The sequence below is a fragment of the Sorex fumeus genome, unplaced genomic scaffold (assembly GCF_029834395.1).
Source record: "Sorex fumeus unplaced genomic scaffold, SorFum_2.1 ptg000142l, whole genome shotgun sequence".
Classification (NCBI taxonomy): domain Eukaryota; kingdom Metazoa; phylum Chordata; class Mammalia; order Eulipotyphla; family Soricidae; genus Sorex; species Sorex fumeus.
The window spans coordinates 289,388-300,655 of NW_026606199.1; positions in this window are offsets into that span (position 1 = coordinate 289,388).

An 11,268-nucleotide genomic window follows, 5' to 3' on the forward strand; every position below is an offset into this window, starting at 1 on the left:
GTCACTCCTGGCTAAGTGGCGTTCCCCCCCATCCGCCCACCCCCATCCTCCTCCTCCTGCTGGATCCAGGCTTGACCCAGTGACCCCAGGGGGTGTGGGGGGCGTCACCTCACTTCGAACATGACAGATGAGGAAACTGCAACTCAGAGAGATGAAGCTGCCAGGTCACCAGAAGTAGGCGTTGGTGCTGCGGAAGCATCTCAGGAATTCCCGGGGCGCATTCCAGAACATTCCGCCCCATCCTGCCATCCTGGGGCCAGAGGCGCGAGCCCGGATGGCAGGTTCGTAAGCACAGGTCAGAGGCCTGGGGAAAGTTCCAGCACGGAGACGGTCACTGACACGGTGTTTAAAATAGTGGGGGGTGGGTGGTTATGTCCTGCAAACCTCTCGGATTAAGTCTGCTTCTTTGGGGGGGTTCACAGAAGTGCTCAGCAGGCAGTGCTCGGTGGCTGCTCATGGCTCCGTGCTCGGTGATCAGGTGGTGCTGGGGGTTGACCCAGCCCCCTGACCAGTCTGCGCAGCCCGCTGAGCTCTCCTGGCCACTGTCCACCTCTCAAACATATTTACCTCAATAACCAGATGTGTGGATTCTTCAAAAGCATCTTCCTCCTTGGGCCAGAACGATCGTCCAGCGGGGGAGGGCATTTGCCTTGTCCGCAGCTAAGCCGGGTTCGATCCCGTGCATCCTATAGGGTCCCCCGAGCACTGCCAGGAGTAATTCCCGAGTGCAGAGTAGGAATAAGCCCTGAGCATCGCCGGGCGTGGCCCCCAACAAAAACAAATGAACAAACAGCGAAAGCTTCTCAAGTGGGAGGCCGGGACCCCGTCCCCAGCACCCCACGGGCCCCTGAACCCCACCAGAAATGTCCCCTGAGCACAGAGCAGGGAGTCAGCCTAAGCACTGCTGGGTGGAGCCAAAACCGATTCCCCTCCCCCCCCAAGCTGGAGCAAGGACACAGGAAGGAAGAGGCCTGTCCTGCATGTGGCTGAGCCTGGGTTCGAGACCCAGCCCCTCATGGACTCTGAGCACTGTGGGGTAGCCCTGAGGTTGGCAGTCCCTTGAGCTCTCCGGTGGGTCACTGCAGAGCCAGGGACAGCTCCTGGGAGAATAATTGACTTGGGACCAGGTTGCGGCTCCCAACACCCCTCCCTGTCCCCACACAGCCCCAGGCTGCCAGGACAACAGCCACTGCCCCCAGGAAGAGCAGGAACGTGGGGGTCCCTGGGCCACCAGCCCCGAAGCCCACCCCAACAGGCACACAGAGAGTGCAGGGAAGTAGGGTGGGTCCTCCTCATGGAGTTGCCAAGGGCCCGACAGACACTCGTGCCGTCTGACTCCCGGCTCAGTGCTCCCCGCCACAGAGCGGCCACTTCCCCAGGCCAGCAGACACAGTCGCCTCTGCTTGGGGCCACAGGACAGGTCTGTACAAGAAACGCCGGTCTGGCCCTGTTAGATCTGGCGGGGGATGCTCAGCTAGGCCTTGGGCGTTGTCGGGTGGAGTGCGGGGCGCCAGGGCCCCACCTTGCTGAGTGCTGGGTGCTGGGTGGTATGGTCACTCTGCAGCCCAAGGAAGGGGTGTCCTGCCTCAGAGGCAGCCTGGGGGTGTGGGTTTGAGCCCAGTGTTTCCTCCTGCCCAGGACCACCTGCAGAGCACCACTGGGTGCAGACTCAGGGCTGGGAGCACCGGCCCTGTTCCCACTCTGGGGCTCATGGAGGAGACTTAGGGATGTGTGGGGTGTGGCCCCTGGCTTTTTTTTTTCTTTTTGGGTCACACCCGGCGATGCACAGGAGTTACTCCTGGCTCTGCACTCAGGAATTACTCCTGGCGGTGCTCAGGGGACCATATGGGATGCTGGGAATCGAACCCGGTCGGCCACGTGCAAGGCAAACGCCCTACCCACTGTGCTATCGCTCCAGCCCCCTTTGTTGTCTTTCATTTAAATATATATGATTTATTTACTTATTACTTTAATTTTTTTTTCTGGCTTTTTTGGTCACACCCAGCGATGCTCAGGGGTTACTCCTGGCTGTGCACTCAGGAATTACTGCTGGTGGTGCTTGGGGGACCATATGGGATGCTGGGAATCGAACCCGGTCGGCTTGTGCAAGGCAAATGCCCTCCCCGCTGTGCAATCACCCCAGCCCCCAGCCCCTGTTTTTTTGCCCAGACCCAGGTCACCACCAGAACAACCTGTGGGGCTTTGATGCGCATAGATTTACACATATTTTTATGGAGTGTCACTTGCATTGGGTAGAAAATCCAGGTAAGTCGTTCAAACCAACGCTTGTCTCTGCTCCTTTAGCTGCCAATCCAGTCCTACCCTTCGCCATCGCTCATGACCCTGTCACCCAGCCTGTCCCTCACCCTTCTCTTCTGATAAACACTAGTATTTTGGGGGGAACACATGCCCCCCCCCAGCAGTACTCAGAAGATCTGGTGAGGTCCAGGATTGAATCAGGGTCAGCAAGTGACTTCCCTCTGTATTGTGTGGCTGGATAAAAATCTTGGGGAGTTTTGGGGGGGCCACACCTGGCTGTGCCCAGGGGTTCCTCCTGGCTCTGCACTCAGGAATTACTCCTGGCGGTGCTCAGGGGACCATATGGGATGCTGGGGATCGAACCCGGGTTGGCCACGTGCAAGGCCAACGCCCTCCCCGCTGTGCTATGGCTCCAGCCCCCTTTACCTACTTTTAACCCTCGGATCTTGCCCTGCGTCATCATTTCCAACTATTATTGTCGTGCTGGTCCCTTCTGTATCTTACCAACCATCCGCCCCACACACACTTGTGGTAGATACCAACCATGCCCTGATGCCCAGGCCGTGGGGGCATTAGGCTTCTACTGTATCTGCTACGCTTGAGATCTGTCAGCGCCGCAGACAGGGGTGGGGGGTCTCTCCTCTGCTTCCCGGGCCGTGTTCCTCTGTGGACACGCAGTCTGTCCTGTTCATCCAATTATCTGTCACGGGAACGTAGCTTGTTTCCGTCTGTCTACCCTAAATAAGGTCGCAATGAAAACAGGGTGACTCGCCCTACCCAAACGAATGTTTCTGGATCTGGGGACAAGTTCCCAGATCGTGTCACTGGCTCCTAGGGAATTTCTACTTGTATTTTAAATTTGGTTTTGTTTGGGGGTACCCAGAACGATTCTCAGTCCATCGGGCAGAGGGCTCACTGTCAGGGCCCAGGGGCGGGCAGCCCCGTGCTGTCGGGATCACCAGGGCCACATCTGGTGGTGCTCAGGGCACCTGCAGGGCTGTCGCCAGTGATGTTTAGAGAACTGTGTGGTGTAGGGGCCTGAGTGGGCTTAGCTGAGTGCCCGGCTTGCTCCTTGGAGAGGGCTGGGTTCGATGAGCCACAGTTGTCAGTGCTCAGGGCTTACTCCCGGTTCTGTGCTCAGAGATCACTCCTAGTGGGGTGGGCAGAACCTTACAGGAAGCCAGGGATCCAACCTGCAAGGCACAGCAAGTGCCCACCCCACTGTACTGTCTTGCCAGCTCCAAGGTAAATAAATACCTTAGCCCTGTACTAGACTTCTGACTCTGAATTTCTGCTATTTTTTTTTTCTGTTTGGGTCACACCTGGCGATGCACAGGGGTTCCTCCTGGCTCTGCTCTCAGGAGTTACTCCTGGCGGTGCTCAGGGGACCATATGGGATGCTGGGAATCGAACCCGGGTCGGCCGCGTGTCAGGCAAACGTCCTACCTGCTGTCCTATTGCTCCGCCCCTCCCCCCCCTGAATTTCTGCTTTTAATTTGGATCTGAGCCAGCCTGGGTTCTGAGGTGAGATCTTATTGAGATTTTTCTTTGTATTTCCCTTACAGTGAAGGACATTAAGCATTGTGTGTGTGTGTGTGTGTGTGTGTGTGTTTGGGCCGCACCCTGTGTGCTCAGGGGTTTCTCCTGGCTCTGCTCTCAGGGATCACTCCTGGTTGTGCAGGGGGGGACCCTAGGGAATGCCGGGGATTGAACCTGGGTCAACCACATGCAAAGTAAGTGCCCTACCGGCTGTACTACCACTCTGGCCCAAATATTTATTTTTAATTAGTTAATTAGGTTTTGGGGACACACCCAGCAATGCTGAGGGCTTACTCCTGGCTCTGGAATGGGTCCTGGCAGAGCTCAGGGGGACCCTATGGGATGTTGGGGATCGAACCTGGTCCAGCCGCTTGCAAGGCAGATTCCCTCCTTTCTGTCCTGTTGCTCCGGCCCCTAAGGGCGCCAAGCACCCCGCCCACGCCCGTGCACCTTGGTCCGTATATCCTCTTTGGAGAAGGCTCTGTCTGCCTCCTCTGCCTAGTTTTCAGCTGGGTTGTTTGTTTTCTCGATGCTGCGGTTTTCTGAGTGCCTCAGAGCGTTGGAGATTAAGCGCCGGCCAGATGTGCAGCGTCCGGCTGTGTTTTCATTTGGAGGCGAGCGTTTCCCTGTGTGTTCGAGCTTTGCAGTGTGAGGCAGGCCCGTTTGTTTATTTTTGCTTTTATTTTCTCTGACGCTAGAGTCAAGTCTCCAGACTCATTTCAAAGGCAGAGACTCAGCACGTACGGCCTCTGTTTTCTCTGGCTTCGGGCCTAACACACAGGTCTTTCTTTCTTTCTTTTTTTTTTTCTCTTTGTCTTTTTCGGTAGTGCCCAGGGTGGTACCAGGTCCTCACCCATATAAGGCACGTGCTCAAAAACTATTTTTTGGTGGTGGTGGGGTTGGGCTATACCCGGCAATGGGGTCACTCCTGGCCCTGTACACAGAAATTACTCCTGGCAATGCTCAAGGGACCAGATGGGATGCCGGGGATCGAACCCCGGACAGCCGCATACAGGGCCAACGCCCTCCCTGCTGTCCTATGGCTCCGGGTCCTCCGTGTTCTAACTCTCAGCCACATCCTGATGCTACCTCAAAGTATTTAATCAAATTAAAAATCACATTCCAGGGGCCGGAGCGATAACACAGCGGGGAGGGTGTTTGCCTTGCACGCGGCCAACCTGGGTTCGATTCCCAGCATCCCATATGGTCCCCTGAGCACTGCCAGGAGTAACTCCTGAGTGCAGAGCCAGGAGTAACCCCTGAGCATTGCCGGGTGTGACCCAAAAAGAAAAAAAAATCACATTCTGCGTGTGGCGTGAGCTCTCGGTCTACTTGCCTTGGTTTCCGGTGCTGTCTAGTCTCCAGGTCCCACTGGATGGGGACTTCCCTCCCTCCCCGTTATGCTCTCGGCGTCATTGCTGGAATCATCTGCATATCTGCGGGTTTGTGCATCTCAGGGCTCTGCTCCTGAGTCGATACCGATCTGGACGCCCAGAGCCACGTCTCTGCCAGCAGCAGGGCCTGTGCTCCGGGGGCAAAGCTCACGGCCACATCTGAAAGTCCACGACTCCACTCCTGCTGCCTCAGGCTCTTTGTCCTCTGCCCAGGGCACCGGGGAGGGATCAGCTCCAGGCTGGCTGGCACAAGGGAACTGGCACGGCTGAGTCTCCGGCATAGCCTTTGCAGACACGTTCAGAAAAGTGGCCGTTGGACTGAAGGAAGCTTCCCAGGGCCAGAGAGTGGCAGGTCGTGCGCTGGCTTGCCTGCGGCTGGCCCAGATGTGCTCCCCCTGTACCGCATATGATTTTGGGAACACTTCCACGAGAGACTCCTGAGCACAGAGCCGGGCAGAAACCCTGAGCGCCTCCAGGCGTGGCCCCTGACTCCCTCCTCCTCAGAGGGACAGAGTCCTGAAGGCAATTAACAACAGGTAATCAGACCAGACCATGAGCTGAACTTTTGAAGCCTCTTTGTGGGGCTGGTGCGATAGGACAGCAGGAAGGGCGCTTGCCTTGCACGCGGCTGACCCGGGTTCGATTCCCGACATCCCATGTGGCCCCCCCAAGCACCGCCAGGAGTGATCCCTGAGTGCCGAGCCAGGAGTCTGAGGGCTTCAGTACAGAGGAGGATACTCCTAGCAATTCTTGGGAACCCACTTTTTAGAGATAATCAGCCCCGCAGTGCCTGGACTTTGCGGTTTGATGCTCTATGTTGTGACAAGCTGCTTAGGAAGCATGCAGAGATGGAGACCAAACTTGGGGCCCCACATGTGTGTTCCAACCCTTTGAGCTGCCTCCCCAGTCCTTGCTTATTTATTTATTTATTTATTGCTTTTTGGGTCACACCCGGCGATGCACAGGGGTTCCTCCTGGCTCTGCACTCAGGAGTTACTCCTGACAGTGCTCAGAGGACCATATGGGATGCTGGGAATTGAACCCCGGTCAGCTGCATGCAAGGCAAATGCCCTATCCGCTGTGCTATTGCTTCAGCACCCCCTTGCTTATTTTTTTAAACAACTCCTTTGATCCAGAGGCTCTCCATTATTCTCTTCTAAGTGTCTCTTTCCTAGCTGCTGCATCTACTAAGTCATCTTACCTACCTTAACCGTTTCATCAGCTTCATTGGGTAGGACCTGTTGACTCAGACTGTATCGGGGATCCACCAGGCTAGGCTCTGCTGACTTTGATACAAGCACCTTTGCACCGATAAGGTGCCCAGACCCGGGATGGACAGACCTGGTCAGTAGAGATTGAGTGGAACCTCTCCACCTGTAGTCTCTCTCTCTCATTTTTTTTTTCAAATGTATTTATTGAATCACCGTGAGAACAGTTACAAAGCTTTCAGGTTTAAGTCTCAGTCATACAATGATCAAACACACATCCCTTCACCAGTGAACATTTTCCACCACCAAGAACCCCAATAGACCCCCATCCCAGCCCTCCCCCTGCTTGTGAGGCAGATGATTTCCACTTAACTCTCTCTCTCTCTCTCTCTCTCTCTACTTGGATTACGTTCATTATTTCGACAAAAGATGCACCATTATTATCTGGAATTTTTCCCCCAACAATCAGACCTGCTGAAGAGGCATCGTGAAATAATTTGTTTTCTATTGCTGGTTATGAAGACCATATGATGTCACATGGCCACAATAACAGTTGCATGATTTTGGATTTCTGATATTTTACTAACTAAGTCTGGAGGGATTTCTGCCAAAACCCACATAGTTCCGAGATTGGTTTGTGTGCCTCTGGCCTTGCTCGTGGGGGGCAACTTGTGGTCTTGGAGGGGCGGGAAGGACATGCTGATTCCGCCCCATCCCATGAGGCCGCAGCTGCCCCATCACCTCCGGCTCATACCTGGCTTTCCAATAAGCTCTGAGGCGGCAGCCACCATGCGTGGGGAGGGGGGGAGGGGAGGCAGAAGAGACAGACACCTTTTCCCTCCGGAGGGGCACAGTGCCATAGCTGAATGCATAGTCCATTCACATTTCTTCCAAAAGCTGCTGGGTTCTGAATTAGGTCCGTGTGCCTCTGGGGCCATGGCTGTGCCGGAGAGCCGCTCATGGGGGGCAAATCATGGTCTCGGCGGGTCGGGAAGCGATTGCCACCAGTTTCTGACAGAGCAGATATCCAGTAAATATTCACCCAATAAATGAGAAGTAAAGAATGAGCAGTTCTAAACCCAGTCCAGAGTCCAACAGATTTTGCGTCTTGTGATTAATCATTTCATCCCAAAGAGACACTGCTAGAGAGATAAACTACCAGTTTTGGGACTCATCCAATTTTTTACTCTGAGAGTTTTTTTTTTTTCTTTTTGGGTCACACCCGGCAGTGCACAGGGGTTATTCCTGGCTCTGCGCTCAGGAATTACCCCTGGCGGTGCTCAGGGGACCATATGGGATGCTGGGAATCGAACCCGGGTTGGCCGCGTGCAAGGCAAACGCCCTCCCCGCTGTGCTATTGCTCCAGCCCTTCTCTGAGAGTTTTAAGAAATTTGATGACAGCCCATGATTTGAGCAAAGGATTCTGTGCCCTTCATCTGTCTTTCCCGAGTTTCCTCGACAGAACGGATTAGTATAATTCTCTCTCTCTTGTTCTCTGCGCGTGTCTGTCTGTCTGTCTCTCTCTCTCTCTCTCTCTGTCCTCTGTCTCTGTCTTCCTATCTCTGTCTCTCCCCCACCCCTACTACAAAACAATGCAGAAAGAAAGAAACCATTCCGATTTCTCAAATATGTGGTCTCCGTGGGGATAGTCTTGCCTAAGACGAAGGGGTTCCAAACGCTACCTGGGACTACAAAGAACGCTCTGGAAATACAGGCTCTGTATACAGGGCGCCACGTCCAACTGAATTTCAGGACTCACCAGGGCCAGGGCCAAGGACATGGGGTCCCGGGAGCAGAGCCAGGCACACACCTGCAAGGCGTCTGTCTACTCTGCCCCTGGTCACACGCCCGGCCTTGGAACTCTTGAGCCTTTTGCATTTGTGCCCGTGGAGAGGTCCCGTTTGTCCCTCCAGACTGTCCCCCAGGCTCTGTGCCTCTGGGACTCGATCCACAGCCTCTGGGGCTTCATGGCAGTCACCAAGTGGGTCTTCCCTGTGGGCGGAGCTGGTGGGTGCGTGGGAGCGGGTGTCAGTCAGCCTCTTGACTCTGGCCTGTTCCCTGCCGGACCCTGGGCTGGCACAGTGGCTGCGTTTCTTGAGAAAAGCCTCAGCTGTGGCCGGGTGACTCTCGGGCCACCACGTTCTCTGCGGGGTTTGGTGGTGCCCGGGGCGTGCCGGCTCGGGCTAGCACCTGTCCATGCCGCTGTCCTTCTGCCCTGCTCATGCCCAGCAGAGACATCCAATGCTCCCACTGGCGGGATTTGCTCCTTCTGCTTGGGACCGAGCCACGTAGGCCTCCCACTAACAACCCTTAAGAACGGATCGAGGAGGCACAGGACTCATCTGAAAGTCAGAGACGTCGGTTTAACGATGTTAGAAGGAACGTTTAGCTCTGACCTGTGTGACTCTCAGAAAGATGCCCGTCCCCATCCTGTCTTTGGCCCAGCGGGAGGGTGGAGAAGCCGCTACTCACAGGGCTGGTGCTTAGGGTCCTAAGGAGAAAGTTCGAGAACATTTCCAGCACTGGCTTTTCCCTTCCATCCTCTGCGGAGATCATTCCCCCAGCGAGAACTGCCGCGGGTTCCAGGAGAGAATGACCAGGAAGGTGGGAACTGAACGGACAGGAAGGACATAGAGGGCTTAAACATGTAAACACCCTAATGATACAAATTCTTTTTTCTTTTGGTTTGTGGGCCACACACCAGGCAGTGCTCAGGGATCACTCCTGACGGCCTTGGGAGACCATATGGGATGCTGGGAATTGAACCCAGGTCAGCTACAGGCAAGGCAAGTGCCCTACCCGTGTCCTGTTGTTCTGGCCCCTAAATATGCAAACACTTGTCTATGACACGCAAAATACAGTCACTAGGCCAGTAAGTCTCAACCGGGTTAGTCAAATGGCCCATGTGGGCCCCTTGGATATTCCGAAGAGGCATGACACGAGACTCAGGGACAACAGGTAGGACAGGGTAAGACAGGAAGGAGACAAGGTCCACAGTTGGAAGGGGTCGGGGTTAGGAAACATTGCGGGCGGCCAATCTGGGTTGATCCCCGCCTCCCATACGATGCCCCGAGCCAAACCAGGAGTGATTCCTGAGTAGAGGCGGGTCAGAGAGAGGAGAGGGCCCTGAGCACTGCTGGGTGTGCCCAAACAAAATAAAACCAAATCAACCAGTTGGGTTTTGTTGTTGCTTTTTGGCCACCCCGGGGTTCTCAGGGATTGTTCCTCTTGGTGTCTGGGGGACCCCGTGCAGTGCTGGGGAGGCTGAACCCGAGCCCCCCCGCATGTGAAGCCTGTGTGCCCAGCCTGCTGGCTCCTGACTCAGCCCATTGTTCTTGTCTTCTTTCTTCCGGTTTTGCAGAAGGAGAAAACTTTCCTACTTGCCAAGACAAATCTCTGTGCTCGGGATTACCTTGAATTATGCCCCTTCTGGATATCAGATCCTCCCCTCCCTCAGCTCCATTTACAAAAGGGTTCAGGTCTGCCCATTCTTTGAAAAACAAGCTCCAGGCCTGAGCAATAGCACAGCGGGTAGAACCTTTGCCTTGCACGCGGCAGACCCGGGTTCGACTCCCAGCATCCTATATGGTCCCCTGAGCACCGCCAGGAGTGATTCCTGAGTGCAAAACCAGGAGGTCGCCCCTGTGCAACACCGGGTGTGACCCAAAAAGAAAATAAAAAAGAAAACCAAACAACGACAAGAAAACAAGCTCCAGGGACTGAAGTGATAGCACAAGCGGGTAGGGCGACCCGGCCGACCCGGGTTCGATTCCCAGCATCCCATAGGGTCCCCCCGAGCACTGCCAGGAGTAATTCCTGAGTGCATGAACCAGGAGTCACCCCTGTGCATCGCTGGGTGTGACCCAAATAGCAAAACAACCACAACAACAAAACAAGCTCCAGTGCCAAGAATGACATACAGCTAGTCCAGGGGGTAGGACGCTTGCTTTGCATGCGGACCGCCAGGTTTGACCCTCGGCTCCCCACCTGAGCCCACCACGGGTGATCCCTGAGCACAAAACCAGGAGTAAGCCCTGAGCACTGCCAGATGTGGCCTCAAAACAAAAACAAACAGGGGCTGGAGCAATAGCACAGCGGGTTAGGGCGTTTGCCTTGCACCCGGCAGACCCGGGTTCGATTCCCAGCATCCCATATGGTCCCCCGAGCACCGCCAGGAGTAATTCCTGAGTGCAGAGCCAGGGGTAACTCCTGAGCATTGCCAGGTGAGACCCAAACAAACAAACAAACAAACAAAAAAAAAACAACAACAAAAAAACTCTCCATACAGCACTTTATTTCGATCACAAACTTGGGGGCCTTCAATGCTACGGACTGTCCTGGCTCTGTGCCGGGGCTCCCTCCTGGTGGACTGGACCTGCCTCTCCCAGCGCAAAGCTTGCACTCAGCCTCTGAAAGTCTCCTCCTGGCCCCGTGACAAAGAAGAAAACAAGTCCTTCCCTCCCCGTTCCTCCACGGTCCTCGCGCGGGGTCCGCCTCCTGCCTTCCTTTCGGGCCATCTACAATCACGGCTTTGAGGACCCGCATGCTTTGGGCTTTGGAAATCTGGCATCTCTCCCCATCCTCCCACTGCGGATTGTTCTCCAGAAGGTCATTAAGCCTCTTGTTTGCCCAGGCAGTGACCTTTTCCTCTCTGCTCTAATTCCGCAGTCTCCGGCGTCTGACTTCGTTTATTATCGGGATCTCCAGACCCCCAGTCCTGCCGCGGGCTTCCGGGCACCTGTTCGCCTCTCTCAACTTTCCGTGCCATCTGTTCCCGCTGGCAATTTTTCATTTTCTTGCCCACTCGTGTGTCTTCAGTGATGACATCTAGGAGGAACCCTCCAAGTTTCTCTCCAGTCTCCCCACCC